This window comes from Lichenostomus cassidix, chromosome 8 (genome assembly GCF_008360975.1).
Source record: "Lichenostomus cassidix isolate B80296 chromosome 8, HeHo_3.0, whole genome shotgun sequence".
NCBI lineage: Eukaryota > Metazoa > Chordata > Aves > Passeriformes > Meliphagidae > Lichenostomus > Lichenostomus cassidix.
In genome coordinates, this window is record NC_139489.1 from 14,465,335 (window position 1) to 14,486,999 (window position 21,665).

The following is a 21,665-nucleotide window of genomic DNA, read 5'->3' on the forward strand; positions in this document are numbered from 1 at the left end:
GCTACTGCAGGCTCCCTTTGGTACACTAAGGATCCTCTCCGTTTAAATCAAATCTCTATTTAAATCAAATTCCCTCTGTCTTTCTGGAATTTTGGAAACAAGGGTTGTCTTAAGTTCACCTTCAGAAGTAAACCACTTTACCTTTTGGTGGGGTGAGGGACTACTCACAGGTAACAGGTACAACTTCATTAGCTCTTCTGGCCTAACTGCTCCTGTTCCCCAGTAATGGAACTGAGACAATTTGGGGCAGCTTTACCTCTCTCTCAGGCTCATCCTTGCGTTTGTATTTCCACCAGCAGTGCTGGTGAGGGCTGCGCCGTGCAAATTATTTCCCAGATCACCTGCCAGGGAGCCTCTCTCTGCTACGAGGCAGCAGTAATGGGATGGCTGCATTCACCTTTACTGCCTTCCCCCAGGGAAGCCTTTCTACTGCAGCTCTGGACTCACTTTAGATGCAGGGTTGTCTTACAGACAGGTGAATACTGAAATGGAAATCAGAGGCAGCTACAGAGCTGCTTTCAGAGAAAAGCCTGACAATGAAAGCATTGAGGTTTATCCTGGTCAGAATTAACTTGCACAAGTTGTCAGTGCTTCTCCGTGGAAGGTGGCCATTGGTTTTTAGAAATTACTGCTGTTTTCATTATTAATGAAGCTTCATCATTCCATTGGATCATCTCTAACCTGCTGTAATTGTTCTGATTTTTATTTTTTACCTTGTTCACCAGTTCATGTCTAAATACAAGAAGATGTTTATATTGCATACATTCAGCTTTAATTGGCCCTTAAAAGAAGGTGTTGATTAGAATCTTCTCAACATCAACAGCTCGCTCGCACAACATTCTCTAATTACTGTTTATTAATTTAGTTCAAGTGGCATAGTTGAAAGCCCTGCTCAGATGGGAGAAGTAAATTGTCACTGGTATTGAATATGTAAATTATGTGCCATGTAAGTTTCCATGAAGAATGTTTAAAGTTAAATGTTACCCACATAAAGCCTTCCAGTTTCATCTAAGCCAGCCATATGACAGCTTTGCAAAAAGTGTCATGAAAATTTACCAGCCCTGGCAAAAAAAGTACTTGCCTATCCTTTACTTTTTTCTATTAACATAATCACGATGATAATAATAATTTATTTGCCCATCAAAAAAAAAGTAATCATTCATTCTGGCTTGCTGGAGATTTGCAAAGCTGCCAATTGAATGTGAATTACATGTTGCTGTAGTATAGACATTCAGCAGCCTGGATTTCTTGCCCTAGTGCAGTAACCCTCCCTTCTCTTTAATTAGCTTAGAAAGTCAGAATTTTTTTAACAAAGTACTCATTAAACATTGCCTTGTTACATTACTTTAAAATGCAATTAAAAGTTTTAAGAGTATCGTGGAGTTTGTGTGCCATTGTCAGCATCCATGTCACTCACTATCAGTTTCCACCCACTCACACAGATCAGAGGCCTCCTGTTAAATATAGATGGCACTTCATAGCGTTTCTATATAGACTAGGCATAAAACAATATCCTGATGAGGATGACCTCACTGCTCCTTATATTTCTAGGAATAAGTGAGGAATGGAGGGGAGGGCATTCTAGAGGAAGGAGGAGCCTGGAGTATTGGTTGTCCTTCCACCTCTGCAGTTCTCTGTCTGTGACCCTCTGCGTGGGAGTAGCTGCACATTGCTGGTAAGTGTGCTGCTTCCAAGTCTTCCCAGACAAAAGCTGCATGGGAATTACCACATAGTTATTCTATTATGCATCTGAAACAAGAGAGACCAGACATCGCGTTAAAAGAGAATGAAAAATATCCAATGCCTGAATGCTGCCTGGGCCTTCACCCAGTCCTCACACTCTCGCTGGCTGCTGTTATCATGAATGGCACTAATCAGTTCCAGGAAATCTCTACAACAAGCATTATGTCACATTTGGTTACATCATTCCCTCTAACCTCTAGGGCTTCCTGTTGACATCTTTGGAGCCCTTCTACTACCAAATGGTATTAGAAGAAATGCCAAGCTGTACATTTACCCATTTCTGCCTGCCAAAAATAATTCAAATGTTTCCCTTTTGCAGGTTTCACCTGCTGGGTCTCATCTTTGCTCCTTAAAACCAAGAAATCTTAGTGGGCTGGCTCAGGGTCTCCCCAGATGTTTGCATAAAGGATGGTGAGAGTATGCGAGGGGTTATTGAGACAGAAAGGGCTAATGCTTCTGCAGAATGTATTTATTCTTAATGCCTACCAAATCGCTAATCCAGCCTGTCAGTTGTGTAACTTCTGTTATAAATTCCATCCCAGGTAGCTTTTTCTCTGTTTGTTTCTTAATTCTTTCCTAGTAGATGCTGCTTCCCAGTGTGGGTTATGTTTCACCCTCTCATTGATTCCAAGCATTGTGATGCTTGGCATTCCTCTTTCTCCTTGCAGGGCTATCTCCAAAGGTAGAAGCCATTTCTCTCTTGGAACAGACAGTGACACCCCATCAGCTTCTCCTTGCAACCCCCACTTATCCAACTGCTTAGCTGAAAAAAGCAGGGCTCAGAGTCTTTCCAGATCTAATGTGCATGATTTTTCCTTCTCAAAAACCGCTATGCTCCTTGGTTTGGGTCTTTTTTATTCTTATTATTTGTCTGGTTTATACCTTCCTTTCATTCTGAGAGTTTGATTTTTGTGGCTGTTTCTGTGTTTGTTCACTGCTGCAGTAGGTATCAACAACATGATTAAATTCCAGCTCTGACTGTTGCAACATAAGCGCTCTGCCTTCATTATCCGCGGTGCCTAAAACTATTTGATCTCTAATAAGTTCACCTGCAAGTGTGCCTCATTTGCATGATGAGGCTAACTGGTGCAGCCTGGGTGCATATTGGTCTGTGATTTCAGTTTCTCTTCGATCAGATGCATCAAATAGAAGGAACTATTAGAATTGCCAGCAACTGTATTTTTTTGTGTTAATCACGCCAGAATACTAGGAGTCCCAGGCAGCCTTACCAGGCTGGAGAAATCCAGTGATAAAAGGCATGGGAGTACTTCTGATGTCAGATCACATACAAAACAGTGCTGTGCTGGGGATAGTTGGTCTGGTTTGATGGCACACAGTGTTAAGATCACACCCGTCTCCTGAGCAGGTTATTCAGTAGCTTCTTTGGTGAGCTGTGCATCCCATTGTCCCAAGCCCTTGAGGGAGTTGTGCTACCCAGCAAGGACCTCTCCTCTGGTCCTTCAGGCTCACACCTGGAGGTGTCCCTCAGCCTCTCTGAGGGTCTCTGCCTGACTGCCCCCAGCTTACATTCATCCTCACTGGTCCTGCACTTAGACCCAGTTGGCATTCACTTGGCAGTAGTACCAAGGGTTTTACTGCCCAAAGTGTGTAGGGAGAGAAAATGTGTTTTCATATGCCAAGCTTTTAGGAACCTGAACCTTTCTTTGTGTCTGAAATGGAAGCAGCAGACTTCAAAGCTAAATGTAAGTAGAGAACAGCAGCTCAGTGATTGTGAGATTCATAGCAATAGTGCTGAAAATGTGTCAAGTTGCCTATTTCCTTTCTAGATCAAGCTCAGGATAGGCCTGTGGGTTTTACTGTGTTCTGCATGAGTTCAAGAAATGTGATTTGCCTCACTGTGGCATCCCTTACTTCTCTAATTTCAGAATTCAGCTTCTTACATTGCATTTTCATTTGAGACAACTTTTAATTGAGCTGAATGGTCTCTCAGAACATCAAAATGTCTCTCATTGATCCACATGGGTCCTAGTTTGAGTTTGCATTTCATACACAAAACCAACTGTTTTCTTTTGCTCTTGGGCTCACACAGAAACAAAAAATCTAAACAAAGCAGAACCAAAAAAAGAATTCTGAGGATCTCATCAGCAGTATTTGCTTTGCACAGAACAGTAATTTTTCCCTAGCACATACTTCCAAGAATTTTTTAAAATGTCATTCATACATCATCTGCCCCAACAGACAATAGCTGTTCCAGAGAAGCTGTTGCTCTCTATTAGGTCAATGATCAGTGAACTAAACATTTTCTACTTAGGCCTTCATATGATAAAAGCCTAAGAGCTTTGAAGGAGCCATTACAGACTATTGCCTAGAAGAAATATCCATTTGAAAATTCAGCAATTATGTACTTCTATAATAGCGTGTAAAAGGAGCTCTGGACCCATTATGGGTTATTGAGTAAATAATGTATTTTTAAAAGTGTCTAAGTAATTTATATGATAGCCTGTATTGGCAGCAAAGAGTGATTGTAGACTAAACATTCTGTCTTTCTTTCTTTTTAAAAATCTCATTTAAATCCCTAAATAGCAATTAAAGAAAGAAATCCCTGATGCAGTTTCAGTATTTCTATACTAGTCAATAGCTAATGGCTCTGACTTTGCTACACTGAGGCTGCCATTTTGTGCTGAGACAGTTTTCTCTGGTCTGACTTACTTTTTTGTCTTGATTGGATAAGACAGGAGGCTTCATTATCAAATATAATATAGAAGTGTCCCGAGGCCTCCTGGAGGTCAGACTCACAGTCATCAGACCTACCCATAATCAGGAAGAGCCACTAGCCAGAAGAGCCACAAGCCCAGAGAGAGAAGACAGAAAGCTGTCAGTCCCTATTTTAGGGAAAAAATAAGGCTTGGAGAGAGGAAATATGTTGTCTGAGATCATGCATGGGACAAAGAACCTCTGCCTCCCAAGTCCAAGTTCAGTTTCCCTGCTTTATATTTGTACCTTCCATGGAGAGGCACAGCCCATGCTGTGCATCCTGAGTTCTAATGTAAACTGGTCCTCTATCAGGTGACCTCAAGAGTATTGCTTCAGACCACTGCACTCAGCCCTTTCAGGCACAGATCCCGGTCAGAGCAGATAGGAAAATGCTGCAGTTCAAAAAATTTACATTGCAGCAACAATGCACTATGAAACATGCACGAAAACAAACTTGTTTGCCACTCATAAGTGTGGAGTAAGTTTCCTTAGTCCTCCTATTTATATATCATACTGCTTCCTGCCATAGCAAGGGTAGTCACCTCTTTAATAATTTTCTGTCAAAAATTGAAAGAGTAAGTTGAAACAGTTGTTATTTTGAGAAACACTGATGTTTGAGCTGCTCTGAATTTTGTACATTATCTTGAGATCCCCAAATACCAATTAGACCAAGCAGCCTTCAGTGCTCTAGGGACAATATTGGACTTCTCTACTACTTGTACATTACAATATTGCAGTGGCCTGACTTGAGGCAACAAAAGTAAGAAAATTTTCTGCCTATGGCGATGCTCCACCTTAACTCTTTTTGCTGCAAATCACCTGGCATAAATCACTTAATTTGGTGTTCTGGAACCTGTAGGTCCAGCCCTGTGTTGTAACTCATTTTGTACATGAAACATCCTAACAGTCAGCAGGAAGCAAGCATCTGTTTTCCATGACTGCCAGGAGTTCTGATTTCCCTTTTTCAAGGCTGTGTAATGCCTGCCCCTTCACATATGTGTTCAGAGAACACAATGTGCTTCCCATAGCTAGCTATGCTCTTCAGTCACACCTCAAGAACATCACCTTTAGACCTGAATTTGAATACATGTTTAATTTCTCATTGTTTAAGAAAAGTGGTTCTGATGCAATGAATAAAAGTGTGGTGGTTTAGCTGCCTTCTGGGAGATGTCAAGAGATAAGTCTCTATAGTGAGGCTGCTGGCACATGAGAATTTGTTTTTCCTGTGTTTGGAAAGGGGCAAAAAAGAAAAGAAATGCAAGGGTACCAATAAGCACGTAGTTCAGAAGACAAAAAAGATAGGGAGTGAGTTAATGTAGAAATGGTAAGGTAGTAGGGAGAAAGGTAAAGTAAAAAATGGTGAAGGACTGGTAACAGAGACAGAAATAAATGAAGAAACAAGGTGAAAGGCATAAATACATTTAAGTTGTATTTGAGCAAAACATATAACGCCTAAGAAAGCAATCGGTCTCTCTCACAGTTAGACTGTATTTGTCACTTAGGAAAGGAGAGTGATCTGTTGGGATAATTGACTGGAGTGATGATGAAGTACCTATCACTGGAGCATTTCTATGACAGAGTAGTCAAGAATCTGGGGAATGCTGTCAGGTATTGGACGATCCCTTCCAGTTCTATTTTCTATGACCTCAGCATCCTATAGTGTATGAGTGGGTGCAATACCTCAGTTGTGTGGTCATGAAAATCTGTTTCTGAACTGGTCACCTCCTCACTGAAATTCTCTAAGACCTGAAAGAGTAAACAAGGCACAAATTTGGAAATGAAGTCTATGAGGAAAATTAATATAGACGGGGGGAAAAAGAAAAGGAACCAGTTGATCTGAAGACATTTTCTTCTGACCTATGAACCCAGTGCCACAACCCTTACATTTTCCTTCTCACACTGAACAGGCCCATTCTGCAACAAATACATAGTTTGGCTTAGATACAAACCCAAGGCCCTCACAACTTAAGTTAAAGGTTCTTGGTGTCTTTTGCTCAAGAACAGTTATTAGCTGATCTACCATGCTTCAACTCTAAATAATTCTGTTCTCCTTTTCAAGGAAAATTCCTCCTAATTTCAACCACAATCACACTTTTAAAGTAATCTGGGGTTATTCTAGACTAGTGATTATTTCTATGTAAAGCACCAGTTAGCACTGCACTACAAAACAAAGTGCAACACAGGATTTTAAAAGTAAAGTCTGGAGAGGTATCACATTGAAATGAAACTAACTTTCATTCTCCCATCATGTTGAATTTCTCAGGGCTTCCCAATAGAATCTAGCAATGCCGAGTATGCTAACATTAGTGGTCCTTCCCTGGAGGCAGGAGCCTTGGATTGCTCCAGTACATATATATATATACAGCATAGAAAGGCACAGGCTTTTAAAGTGACCACTCCTTCCCCATGCAAATCTGCCCTATGTTCTTTTACACTCTGGGCCACCAAGTACAATGCTGGTAATGGGAGGAAACAGCTTTTTTTCTTCCTGACAGTACTTTAGAGACATTAGATTCATTATTTGAGGGCGTGTATGAGATTCTGGAAGTACAGTTTATGTCTGCTATGCTGTGAGATCTTTGGTATGATATTGACTCACTCATTGGCACCTGAGAGAGGTTTGGGGAATTCAGCAAGGTTTCAACAATCCAGTTTGAGAAATTAAACAGAATTATAGCTCGCTCAGGTTTGTCCTAATTTTATTAGATTTTCACCATTTCTAATTGCATAAATATATGCAGCCAAATATGCAGATGGGGACTGGGATGATGAACAAGGACACTCAGGCTCCATAGACAATTAATTGGTGGACTAAGTAACAGGGCACTTGGAAAGACTGGTATTTTTTTCAGAACATTCCAGGGTAAAATCCTGTCCCCATTTAAACTGAGGCAATCAAGAGAGAAAATATTTTAGCTGTAGATTTTGTTGGAACTGGAGAAAAAGATGAGAGGAACTGTATGATACAGAAAATATCCAGGATGAAGTTTGCTGTTTTGGGCAAGATGCATTACTTCTTTGTCTTGAACATAGGAAAAAGATAGAATGTCTCAAAACCATAGAACTAGCCTGATAAATATGGTGATGTCAGAAGGTTTTTGATCAGGGCTAAACACAAGACAAGAAATGGTTAACAATTTCAGATAATAGCAGGGCAAATGAGAAGTCATTTTATGTGAACATTGTTATTGTTAGCAAATGCCAAGCTGTAATGTTTTCAGTAATATTTTATATTTTGTTTTAGAAAATATATCCGATTTTTCCATGGATAGGAGGGCTCTTGGGCCCCAAGTTAAAGTGTGCTATGGTAAAGTGACACCAGATGAGGTACTGGCATGGCTGTTCATGTGGGTACTTTCACATGAAATAATATTGCTGTCCATATTTGTTAAGGGAATGCTGCTGTTGACTTATTTTCTCCAATCCAAACAGAAAGAGGGGTAGGAGGGAAAAGTCTACACTCAGGTTTTTGCTCTGCAGTATTCTTTATCTCTGATACAGATAAAGATCTGCCCTACGAAATTCACTCATTCATCTGAGTGAATGGACACTCAGATGTCTTAACTTCCAGCAGAGAGGACACAACTCTCAGGCTGAATTAGGCCATTTGGATAGGTTTACTACAATCTCCATGGGTTACAGACACAGGAGACTTTTCCCTCACGCTGGCCTGGACTAAACACTTGGTGGATAAGTACAATTTTACTTTTTTTTTTGAACAGTAGAATAAACAAAACAAATTGGTCACATATTTGGACCTGGACTTCCCAGCAAAGGTTTGCAAAGTCCTCTAAAAAGTCAGAATATTTGGTAAACAGATCATGAAATATTTTCTAGCAAAACAGAAAAAAAAATTCAAGGGGGATTAATGTTAGGATGTAGTTTTCTATTAATGACTTTATTTTCTTCTTCCTCCTGTTTAGGCAGTAACATGCCAACTCTGACCACATCACTGGTGTGAAATTGCTGATTAACCTTTTGACTCTGACGATTGGGACTTCTCTCAACACCAACTGGTAATGCAAAAGACCATTAGTAGTTAATACTGGGACATCCCAGCTCCAGATGTCAAAAGGTTAATGAAAAATCAAGTATCTTGCTTTTACTGGGGAACTTGGAAACCTTCCCCCCAAAACAGTTCATTTTTTGTGATAAATAAGCCAGACTGCTTGAGCTGAGAAAGACGGGTGTTTTGCTAATGTGTACAGCTGTTAATTGAAAAAGATTTGGGTATGCTTGTTCTTCTGGATGTAGATAAAAGAGAGATTTGTTGGCAAACTTAGTTGGTCTTGAACACCCCTTTGTTCAAATACACTACTTAATAATAACGCTTTGTTCTTTCTGTTACAGCCATGAAGGGATTTTGAGTGGAATACTCATTTTCTTTAAGTCATATCTGCCAGGAATCATTCCTGGCTTAAGACCAGCTGCCATTTATGTGTTTTATGAAAATATAACAGTTTTACACTCAAAACTATTTTCTTTTTAGGTAAAAGCTTCAGCACAAGCTGGTTCCCCATATCTACCATAAATGCTATTTATCACAGATTTTGGTCTTTAAAACAGAAAGATAATGTTAAAACATTTTGATTACCCTTTCCTTACTGCTATCATTCACAACACATCTTTTCTAATTATGGTATTAGGACATTTACATAACCGGGAAAAGGGTCCTTTAACTACATTTCTATTATGTTTGGCACTTCTGTGAAAGGATATTATATTCATGTGCATTAGAGATTGCTTATAAAAGATCAAGACAATAATAGCAGATCAGACGATAAAGATTCCCTTTTCTCCTCCCAGACAGGCTGTCTCTGACAGAAGAATACAGTTCATCAAAAGTGTCTGCAGGTTGTCAAACTCGGTGAGATTTGGGGACACTCAGAGGCTGTCATGGCCAACAAGAAGATTTTCTGTAGGGTTCTGCCATCATTCACCCTCAGGAAATAATCACTCACTACATTCTGCATGCTCTCATGATAGAGCTCTATTTGAGAGAAAAGAGCCATTTTATCAAAGGACAATATATCCCTTCTCTTGGTCCATGTAGCTTCCATTATCAGACCATAATAAATCATATTTATGTTCTCAGTTAATAAGACTGATTACAATGCAGGTTACAGGCATGGGAAAAGAAAATCAGGTGAAAAGATGTTTTAATGAAAATATGATAAGCAAACAGCTTCTTGTGAACATTTCAGGCTGTTATTTGTAATGATCACAGGCAATTTTGATACATCTTCTTTAGCAATGGTTTAAGCTGCATAAATTGGCTTGCCACTTTATACGTTGAAATAGGAAGAATCCCAGGGTCCTTCTTATGTTGTCTAGAATCATTATATACATTATAAGCATAAAATGAGTTTAATGTATGTGCTTTGAAAAGAAGGGGAAAACAGAAAATCAGGGAAGACTGATTTTAATGCTGCTCAGAATGATTTTGAAATTTTCTACTCATCTTTGTTACTAACGGTGCATTTTCCATGAAATTTAGGAATGACATGTACTGCTTTCATCTCCTTAAAATTAATATACTGCACTCTCTGTTTTTCTCAATTTCTTCAAAGTTCTTAGAGCAAAGAGACAGAGAGAAATTCTCCACTCGTAGTGTAAGCATATCTGCTATTAATGCTGAGGGGAGTTAAGTCTCTGCTTCCACCAGAGAATACACCCCAGCATTCCTGAAGCGTACCCTGTTAAAATGGTGCAAAATTGTTTAACTCCAGCACATGTGATGCATTCAAGGGCCAACTTCCATAGAATTTTTTAAAGTGATTAAGGCAGTTTTTTTATTAGGGTAAATATTCTGATATAATATGATTCATCATATAAGTGTATGGACAGAAGTGGCTGATAGATTGCCTTGCTCTTATCTTGTGAAAAGTCTTATTTTGCTTATGTTCAGTGTCATACTTTCAAGATGAAGTTAGAATTTTAAGGAATAATTTTCTCCTGCTGATACATAATTTTGACTAGGTCTCTGAAATTCTACAGCACTTGTAGAATGGTGAAAAAGACTCCTCGGTGTTGTGTGTCTGCAGGACCTATTCTGGTCTATGGTATTTCCCTAAAACCACTCTTAAACAAATTTTAAAGCTTTGTATTTGGCCTGGCCCTGGAGAATGGCCATAAAATTACCTTAACCCTTTTAGGACACTTCAAAAGAGCAGTGCCCATATAAGAAACAGCAAATTTCTCTTCAAAGGCAATATCCTGATATGACAACAGACATAGATAATGTACTTCATGATGGAACTGCTTGATACAGAGAAAAACATGTTGTAACTGCCTTTACCGTGAAAGGGGTTTAAAAATGCTGCCTGCCAACTCCACAAAAACCAGAGCTGCTATTTCGGTTAAAGGCCAGTGGATTGTATTTTTCACGTCAGTTTTCACTAACCTCAAACATCACTGTTATGACAGACTGTCATCCAACCAAACCAGCACTCTGGTGCCATTCAAGCAAGCAGGAAGAAAGCAAACACAAAGGAAACTTGAAAGTCCAGTTAGTAATTGGGGGGTGCATGTGAGCAAAGTACTTTTGTGTAACAATACTGATTACTGAAAATGAAACACTTTAAAGAAAATAAACAAAAAGCAGTGCTTTCTGAGCCAGTGGTGTTTTCTTGGCTGGCAATTTCTCTTTGTTCTATTTCGTGACACCAGGCTCAATGGTTGAAGGGGTGTTCTGGGCCAGATGTCAATCACAATGTCTGACATAAACAAAAATAGCTAAAAAGGCATGCCAGCATCTTCCTTTTGTTTTCCCATTAGCTCCATTTTTCTTTTCATAAGCTGACAAAAAATTACTGCCTCCAAGTGAATTCAGTAATGTCACTATATATCTAATATCTAGGAGACCTTTTGTTTTAGCTTTACTGGGCTTAACCACAAAAGACACTTGACATTGACAAAGAATCTGTCAAACATACAATGATCAGTGCAATGAAACCTCTCATGACAGAGGGGCACTATTCTGCCTCCCCCTTGCCTCCAGCAGCAGCCTGTCTGAGCAAAATATGCTGGAGCACATGTAGCAGCTGAACCATTACAGAGCAGGCCAGAAGCTGAGATGTGTCTTGTTTAAATTGTCATAGCATATTAGTATAATTAAAACTGCCAAAAGAGTAGAAAAGATAGATGGAAATGTTACATTACTTGTTTCTAGAGATTAACCTCCAGCCAGAACTGAAATAGAGAGACACATTTTGGATTTCTTAGAGCTCAGATACGGAAGAAAACAAGCCCAAGAGTACATCTCTCGAAGTGCGAGACATGAAGTCATAGTTCCTATATTTACACAAAAAATGCAGAAATAGTGTTTCAGACAGACACTGTTTCCTCTGTGATTACAGCTCCCGTTGTGGCTGTGCTCTGCAGAGCAGTTGTATCATATCTCAGCTAATTCCTTTTCACTCCCCTCTGCCTTTGTGCCTTCCAGGTCTTGACACTTCAAGGCTTGCTGATGAGCGATGTCACTGCTCTCCACCCTATCCCCATCTGTGGGCTCGGCTGGTGCTCCAGGTGCCCAGCCCCACAGCAGTACATGGTGTCCCATGGTCCAGGCTCTGGGCCTTGGCAATGCCCTGCAGCAATGGTCAGGAACTCATCCTGCACAGGTTTCATCCTTTGGGCATGCCCATCCCTGGGGAAGAGAAAAAAATGCCTGTTGGAGGCAGGCACAGATAGACCAGCCCTGAGACTGCTCTTGAATCCAGCTCCCTTGTGCACAAGAGAGCCAGACAGGGAGCAGGGAAGACTTAGATTGCTTTGCCTAAGCTGTTTCTGCTTCTCATTGCATGGGAAGATGTTTGAACAATGGCTTCAATTTAAAGTCTGACCTTTCAAATGCCAAGCTTCATGCTTGTTTCTGTGTTGAACGTATAGATAAAACATACAGCTTTCTAAAATTGACTCTGAAAATTATGTTCTCTTCATCAATGAGATGTTTTCCTTCCCATGCATCATTATCTCTCATAACTGTTCAGGACAAACTAGTTATCATCCCAATTTATAATTATGCCCTGAGTTATAACTGGTGGTGAGAAAATTATATAAAACCTTTGGTGTATTTGTTCAGTTGTAGATGTTGGAACTCAACCTATCCAGAAGCTGGGGAGGACCTGAACTCTCTCCAGCAGTTCTGAAAGACAGAAGAATCAGCACAACTTTCCTCTAACAAAAATGGTATATTCAAGGAGAAGATTCAGGAATCAGGTAGGTCTCATGTTCATTTCTTCTAGTATTAATGAATTTCACAGCTTTGCCTCATTTGCTGATTTGCTTTAAGTAGAGAGATGTTAAATGTGAACCTTAAATTTTAGGTTCCTACGTATTTCCTGTATTTTGCAAATTTAAATCTTGGTGAATGACTTCTCCATATAGGGTTTCTCTTAAGCTACTGTCAGGGCCTGTAGATGCGCATAACTAGTAAAAAATATGTTATCTGCATTTAGTGTTGGCTTTTGGAGCCCTCATTGCCAAGTCACCTCTCCACTGCATCTCACCTCACATGCATTTCTGTGTAGTGCCAGGAGAAGAATGGAAAATAGCCATGAAGTAAAAGCAAATTTTACTCCCATTAAAGGCAATGAAAACTATGCTTTTACTTCTACTTACTCATAATAGCAGAGAAAAATGAAGTGGAAACAAGCACAACAAAACACCTCTGCCAGCTATCTACAAGCTAACCAAGGCTTCCACTAATGAGGTGCTCTGGCATTTTGAGAAAGACAGGCTCTTCCAGAAATGGAAAAGATACACTGAGTTTTTCCTTCAGTTCTGAAGGACTAGTGAAAGAACAAAAAATTGTATTTCAAAAAAGGGATGGCAGTCAAACTTTTAATGCTGTCTGTGCTATTAAATACGTACAGATGCCCATAGAGTTTCTTGTCAATTAAATGCTTTTACATATATGTTTGGCAGCTTATTAAATATTGATACTTACATACCTCACCTAATTATCAACTGTATTTACAGGGTCATCTAAATGACCATAAAATTTTTGACGAAGTTAATAATATCAAATCACAATAATGAAGTAATTTTCAGGTCAAGTTTGCTAGAAGACTCTGTACCATGGACAATCACAGTCTATTAAACAGAAGAGTACAGTTTGTGGAAAAGATAATAGTCCAGATCATGAGATAGCACCAGATTTCACATTATGATTTCCAGATGTCTTTGTGAGCTTAATGCATACAGCATTGGTTCAAGTCTAATCTGCATGGCAGAAATGCAAGTTGTTCCAATTTTCTCCTCACTGCAGCTGTGTGGAGAAACAGGAGGGCATTGTGCTTTGGAGAGAGTTTACCTGAAGGACAGGGGAAAGTCCCACCTAGAAGTGTCCACATCCTCATCTGGTTGCAGAAAGCTGATAAATCTGCCCCTGACCCTCATCTTCCCACCTCAACAGCCCTTTTTCTGCACGCTGGAACAGACCTCCCTGTCCTGCCCTCAGCCCTAACCACTGGAAGCATCAACATCCTCTTTTGTTTACAATGCTGAAAAGATCTGAGTTACAGCAGCCTGTCACAGCTGTCAGGCTGCTTTTAGAACCTGGTTGTATTATTCTAAGCAGTGCATGTTGATTCACTGGAGAGAGAGAGAGGGTGGACTTTGCCAAACTGAAGCACCATATACTTGCTCAGAAGCTCCTGGAGTGAGTGTCTCTGCAAGCAGAAGGCAGCTTCCCAGCTGTTTCTAGGGTGCAGCTTTGGAAAAAAAGTTCCCTGAATGTGCAGTGCAAAACAATGTATTGCATCAGTTTCCTGAACCAGGGACTAGGTGAAGTCACCGTGTATCGGTGGCAGCCCGGGGGATTTACAGCACTTTGCAGAGCAGCCCAGTATCCTCCTGTGCCCAGAGGGGCCACAGATGTCCAGGAGTTCCTGGTGGGTCACTAAAAACATGAAACAGTATTTCCTCTGTTACATTCCTGCTGGAGAGCACTTTGCTGATACAGGTAGATGGGCTAGATAACAGTGCAAGCATCTGCCAAGACATTCGCTTTTCAGTTTGAGGACTGTTGGGCTGGAAAGTGAAAAAGAGCTCTGCAAACAGAACAGGTATCTGACATGACAGTGCAATGGGAAAAAAAGCTCAAGGCGACTTTTTCTCCATGGAAACCTGTACAAAAAATTGTCAATTTGGGCCTTCATGAATTTCTCTCTGGAGTCAAACATTCAGTGTGAATTTACAAAACAATGTGAGGAAAGGAGTATTTTGGCTCCTTCAATCCTGTGCACAAAACCTCCTGGGGTTACAGTGAGGATTTTAGCATCTCTTGCTGTCTTCAAATGTTGTGTTGTGCAAGGATGTGCTTATACATAATTTTGTAATTGAAATGGCATGTTTACTGTTCTATTTCATGCTTGATTGTGTTTTTTAAACACCTTTACTCATGCTGTTAGAAGTGGGATTATAATTAAAATGTCCTGTTGAACACCTTGTTCAGTTCAATGAAGGCATAATAGAAGTATAAATACTTGTTCTCGTTGACTCTGTGATGTCAGCACAACAAATGCAGTAAATGTCATAAGATAAATCTCCCTTTCACCAAAGCATCTGTCAGAAAGGAAGGGAAAACAGAATCTGTGACTGGGCAAAGAGGGGTCCTCTTCTTTGGAAAAAGGAAATACTTTGAGATATTATCTGTCATATAGATGTGTTAACTAAGGCATGGAATGATTGATTGATTGATTGATTGAGCCAGTTACGAGGCAAAAAAAATCAGAGTGGAATTTGTTCCTCTACTCACAGTCCCTTGGCCTAAAGACTAGGCAGTACTTTCTCCTACACTTGCCTCAGAAATGCCGAGTCTGCATGTCAAGTGTTAAGGAGTAACTTACATTTCTTTTCTTAATATTCTGGTTTCCTTAAAATATATACAGATATGCAGACTTCATGTCTTTATGGTGGAATGGAACTACAACACAACATCCATATGTTTCTAAGTCACCATCCAGTGGTTTCAGAACTTTTGCATAGTAATAATGGTTTCATTTTCTGTGTGTTTTCTCTTGTACTCTAAGTTACCACCGATGATGTGATGTCTAACCTTTCTGGCAGGCTCTTGTTCAGTCCTAAGGAGCTTTAAATTACTTCACAGCTTGAAATTCCATGTAAGTAGGGATGTTCCAACATTTAGCCTAATTGATGCTTTCTTGGGCAGATTACTTGGATACCTTGGCTCAGATTCCTCCTCTGAAAAATGGGGAGAACAATGTCTGTGTTCTTTGTGCTCTTTGATGTAATAATATTTTCAATATACTAAATACTAAGCTCTACACTACAGAAACCCCATGAGATTTTAGGTTGGTGTCCTTTCACTGGCTGAGAGAGGGCGCTTAAAACCAATCCCAGGATGTGTAATATTTCTGTGCCAGAGCAGGACTTGCCAGTCAGTAGTTGCCCTTTAGGAAAATACCACACAATCTTTATGAAGCAAGCAAATAAGCAGACCTGAAGGGTGTGGAAATTGCCTTCTGTGCCCAGTTTCATTTCCAGCTACTTCAAGCTCAACAGAAGTTGAACAGGCAGATGGTTCACAGGATTTAGTCTTTAGAATGAAAGCAGTGATGAAGTGACAAAGTAGGAGGGTTTTTTTTTCCCCTGGGATGAGAGAGGCAGGTGGGTACATAGGACAGTCCAGCCCAGACCAGAGAAAGATTCAGCAGCAGCAGGGGTATGGCTACAGAACACGGAACACAGAATGTGCAGGAGAAAATGGACAAGAATGTTGTCAATGGGATTGCAACAAAACTTGGTGTATTTCTTTGAATGTCTCATTATATGTACAGGTGCAGCTCTACACACCCACACATGCTGCATTTATTTCAGTGTGTGATCATATAAATACCTGCAGGTGCGATACTGGAGAGACACCCATGCTGAGGCATGAATATGGAGTTCCACATCTGTATTTGCTGCCTGGTTCACACAATAAACTTGTGCAGTCAGTGTGCTCTATTTCCACCTCCCATATGCACTTTAGAACTAAAACCAAAGAAAAGTCCATCCTGGTGACTACATTTAACAGGATGTCATGGCATAGAACTAAAATATGTGACAGAGAAGGTGTATGGAACAGTCATCATTACTTCACTGTGTTGCACATGTATATACAAAATTAGGAAGGAACTAATTTCAGATAAAAATGGCCACATCAGTTTAATGTATGGTAATAAATCCATGAAGCTGGAATTTAATGTGTCTTTTGGGACACCTAAAACTTCAGTTGGGCTTCAGTGCAGGGGCTGATTTGTCTCTTCTGGCATACACAGAGATGGCTCCTTGTCTATAATATGTCAGACAGTCCATAATACATGGGGTGAAAATCATGGCTCCTGCAAAACCATGGTTCTGAATTCACTGACCTGCTTACATGTAAAAAGTCTCAGCCATGGCATTACACTCATGCAGCTGGTTTCATTAAACAATAACATGATGCTGACTACTTGACTACAAACACCCTCCTTTCAATGTCAAAAATGTAAAACAGCTAAGGGGTATAAACTGGGGGCAATCTTTTGCATGTAATTGCTGCCTGCAGAGACTCAAGGTTGTCAAAGTTTCTTACTTTTTATAAGGTCTTTAGTGATAACTTTTGTTTCCCAAAGAGAAAAATAAACCTACCAAAGTTCCTTTGAACATTTCAGCAGTCTTTCATAGCGTTAGCTGTGAAAGTAATGGTGTCACATTCCTAATAAGGATGTATAGGAAGTGTGTTTTAGGAGTCCCTGCTGCTTTCTTTGTGGAAACTATCTCAGATGCTTTGGGATTATTTGGCAGTAACTTCTTTTTGCACTGTGATTTCACAGAGATCTTCTCTGTTATCTTCTCTTCAACATATTCCTTTGAAGATCTAGGGAGAAAATGTGGCACTTGAGCATTCAGTGAAACCTGGTTTGCATCTCCATCTAGCTAAAGTCAGGGCTGTCCTGTGACAGAAAATGTGGAGGGACTGTAGTGCCCAAAATTCAGCAAAATTTTTACATGGTGTTGTCCAAGGAATAATGAGAATGTGGTCAATTGAGATTTCATAGGAAGCAAAGAAGAAAGCATGAGTTTTTTTCTGATCTGAATGTCACTGCTTTGCCCAGAGGGACCCCGGTTGCCATCCATGGTCACAATAGCAAATGTACTCTGTGCAGTGACACAGGGAAAGGGACCCCAAGTGACTGGAGCAGTGATAGAAATAACACTGTGTTAATGAAGAGTTTCATCTAGGCAAATTTAACTCCCTCAGAATTAGCCTGGGTATCTCTCCATGACACATTTGTTTTAGAGTCACAGCATGTTGCAATTATTAGGCTCTGGCAGCCTCCTACATAGGAACTGTGTCCAAGAGCCTTTATTTCATCTGCTCCAATTGGGAAGAGTGTGGCAGTTTCTTTTGGTTGAGACTTTGCTATAACGATCTGAGCTTTAGTCACTGTGAGACTGGCCCTCTGCAAACCATTCAGTTGGTGTTACAACCTGAGACAACTGAGTTCCAAAAGTGAGAGCAGACTGTGTCTACTTATTAAGTAAAGGGGCATGTGGAGAGCCCATTACTCAGTAATTGGTGCTCGCTGCCAGTTAGCATTCACCAGAACTTCCAGGATTTGTATAGACCTCACAGCCCAGAATGGCCTGAGATTGTTCTTGCCTCATTTGCTGCCACTGTAATCAGCTGGTGGCTCTCTGCTTTGCAGAGCTACCAAAACCAGTTTGATCAGACTGAAAGGCACCTGGAAGTACAGGATGTCCCCAAGGAATTCATCCAGAGGGACATGCAAGTCTGAGAGACTTTGTGGCTAGGGTTGTGTTCCAGTTTTGTGAGCTTGCAGGTTTCTTCCCCTGCCATGGAAGAGGAAAATGATGACTGGAACTTGTGGTAGATTATACAAATGCCTGCCTAATTGTGTAAAACCTTAAATAGGTCTTTAAATGTGGGGCCCTCAAGTGTTGTGTGACTTTTTAGATTGAGAAAAACAGCACTTTCGTATGGGGAGTCTGGAAAGACAGTGTGGGAAGTCTTTACAGAAAAGACTACATAGAGATTAGACAAAAACACAGCTCTGTGGAGTACATGCCACTTGCAGCTTTGCCCTGGGAAACCTTCAGTTCTCCCTGGCCCAGCTGCTCCCGTTGCTCCCAAGGAGGTGTCCCGGTGAGGTGTCAGACAGGTGCCCACAGACCCGGGCCGGCAGCCCAGGGGCTGGTGGGTTCCGAGTGTGCAGAGGGAAGACAGGGGCTATTCCCTGCAATATTGCAGGGAATATTGCCTGCATTGCCTATTCCCTGCAATATTGTATTTATTTATTTATTTACAGCATAGGCGGCAGTAGCCTCAGAGGCTGACAAGGCCATTGAACGTATGCAGACAAACTGCCCTCCCCAAGCAGGCGGGCTCTGTCAACACCCGTGAAGCGACAACCTGTCTGTCCGCAGGTGAGAACGCAAATAACGCAGGGTGCGGCCGCGGGAGTGAGCCCCGTCAGCGGGACTGCCGCAGCCACGTCCGCTGTCCCCATAGACGGCGGCCCGGGGCCGTGGCAGAGCCGCCGGGTGGATCCCGGCCCATGGCGGCCCCGGGCGGGCTGGCGGCGCCCCGCCGTACCGGGCCGCACAAGGCGGCGGCGGGCGCTGTTCGCCGCAGCGTCCGCCAGGTGGCGCCGTTGATCGCCGAGTGGGTTGAGGGCGGGCGGGCCCGAGAAACACACAGCGCCCACCCCCCGCCCGCCCCGCAATTTCGGGAGCATTATAGCTAAAGTGTTTTCAACTTATTATTATGCATGAGTAAAAATTCCATGAATGTGTAACATTTTCGCCTGTATTTCCCTCTTTTATAACATCATTTAAATTCCTCATTAATAATTTAGCAACGTTCTGGATTTTAATCACTTTTCTCATCCCCGCGGTCTCTATCAGAGGCAGCGCTCTCCTCCCCACCTGAAGGTGACAAAGGTGACAGGCAGGCAGGGCTGGGGCCAGGGGCATCCACCCCAGCGCCATGGCCGGCTGCAGGGTATTTCCTTCAGCAATTACAAATCCAAAGTTTACCAAACCTAAGGCTTGAGTAGGTCACCATTAGTGATTTTTTTTTTATTTGCATCTGAATTTAATTATAGTGGTATTTGTTTGATAGCTTGTTACTGTAAATAAAAGAGATAAAAGGAGCCCTTCACTCGAGCAGCTTCAGAGTTGTGAAATATGTACCTAATTAAAACTATTGGTGTAAAAGGCTAATAAAGTACATGTGCCTACTAGATGTCTTATTCTAATGAATCTCAGCTAACTTGCTCTGAGTGATGTATTTTGGTGTTGGTAGTAAGAGCTGAATAATGATGGAATTTATCATGAGGTGCTCATGGAGGACTGCAGGGTCTGTGGGGGACGGGGCGGGAAGGGGCCCAGCCATGGTGGGGCGCAGAGCAGCAGAGCCCAGGCTCCCCCAAGCACAGGGGCTGCCAGCGCCCAGCCTGCCAGCCCCAGGGTGGCCATGGAGCCCCGCGGGCTGCGGCTGTGCAGGCTGGGGCAGCCGGGACGGGCAGCGTGAGCAGGGTGTGCGGCTGGATGCAGAGGTGAGAGAGCTCCCACTGCCCCTGGGTACTCCTCCCCAGCCAGCTCCTCACCCCCTGCTTTCCCCCTTGTTTCGCCTGGCACGGGTGAGGAGCAGGCCACAGCATGCGCTCCTCAGACTCCCAAACCCAGTGCAGATGGGTTGTCTAAAGCATTTCAGATGGAGTTTTGGTCCTGTGCCAGCAGCTAATCAAAGTCTTAATTCTGGAGAATAAAAAGGCCGGGCTTTCCAAGCTTCCTCCAGCTGGTTTCTGCCGGGGATGTGGACGGCCAGCACTGCCAAAAACCCTTTTGCTGTGGGTGCTCCCAGTGCCATGGGCCGGGCAGTGGGGCTGGGTGCAGGGCTGGCACAGCTCTCATCCTCTGCAGCCAGGCTGGGCTCGAGGTGAGCTACCTGGCCCGGCTGAATGGTCCAGCTTGGTACAGGCCTGTGGGCAGACACCCTCAAACCCACCCTGGTCTGACCTGTAGTGGAGCTGAGCACGTGAAAAATGTGTGTTGAGAACCCCTGCCTGAGACCTGAGCTTTGCCCTTTGGAGCAGTACAGGCTTGTCAGGAGAAAGGGTATGTACTGAGAGAAGCTGGGTAATAATAAAGGGGCTGGTTAAGCAGAGAAAGAGCCCTCAGACTAGCACATATTTTTATTGCTTTTTTTTGCAGCAGAGCAGTGAAAACATCCCAAGGCAAAATGTCTATTGTAGGCTTTCCTGTAGTCCCCAGCAACAACTATTTAAACGCTTGCACGTGTGTGTGTCCTGTCGGCGTCCCCCATTTAGCGGCACTGCGGGCGGCATGGGGCTGCCGCACTGGGCTCTCCCATCTTAACCTGGTGCCCAGAAAATCTGCGGGGCCCCAGCCACGCCGTGCCTCACCCCACGTGAGGCTGCAGGGCTTTGTGTACAGCCGAGCCATCTGGGCTTTGCTGTCTGTCCCAGAGTCAGATCTGATGAGTTCAAATGACTCTCTGCAAGTGTGTGGTAGCTGCAGCTGTTGAAAGCACGCCGGCAGTTTCTGATCTGCACATGAATTTGGAGGTTTTTTACAAGTGCTGCATCGGCAGTTTTTCTGCAGAATGAAATTTTCACTATTGCTAGTATCAGCTGGAGAGACGGGTGGAACTTGCTATCATCTTTGCAAAACCTACCTTTTCACAGGGAAGAGATCATTTTCATGGTTGTACAATCTGTTAATCTGCTACATTGAGAATAAGATTGGGAAGAACTATTCTGTTTCTGTCTTTGTCCCTGACTTACTGTTTGACCTTAGTAAAGTCTCTTAGTCATTCTGGAAATCTGGTTTCTCTATCTGTAAAAAAACAATAATAGCTATATCAAAAGAGGCAGTCATCAATATCTAGAAGTGGCTGTAAAATTTCAGGTGGAAGTGTTATGTATTGTCACACAAGCAATGTCTGTTGTGGTTTCTCAGATACCTGTAAAAATCTGGTTTTTCCTGCTGAGAGAATTTTTTCCATGTTGCTCAATCACTGATCATTTTAATATATTTTTCTGCCTCTCAGTTACATCTCAAATATTTGTGTCTGTGCAATTTTCATGGTCTCATATCTTGTCTCTTTCTGTATAAAATGTATGTTGTCAGCTTGAGGGGATGCTTTTTCTTTCAGCTTCTTTGTAATT

The 21,665-nt window shown here is 42.0% G+C and overlaps 1 long non-coding RNA gene across 1 annotated transcript in view; it reads left to right on the forward strand.

Annotated features, from left to right (window-relative positions):
* The first annotated feature begins 1,564 nt into the window (after positions 1-1,564).
* The window catches only part of LOC146433895 (uncharacterized), a 32,671-nt gene continuing 12,570 nt past the window's right edge, over positions 1,565-21,665 (forward strand). The window contains exons 1-2 of the long non-coding RNA XR_014853750.1: positions 1,565-1,675; positions 12,542-12,678. This is a non-coding gene — a long non-coding RNA (uncharacterized LOC146433895). The remainder of the gene's footprint in view (positions 1,676-12,541; positions 12,679-21,665) is intronic.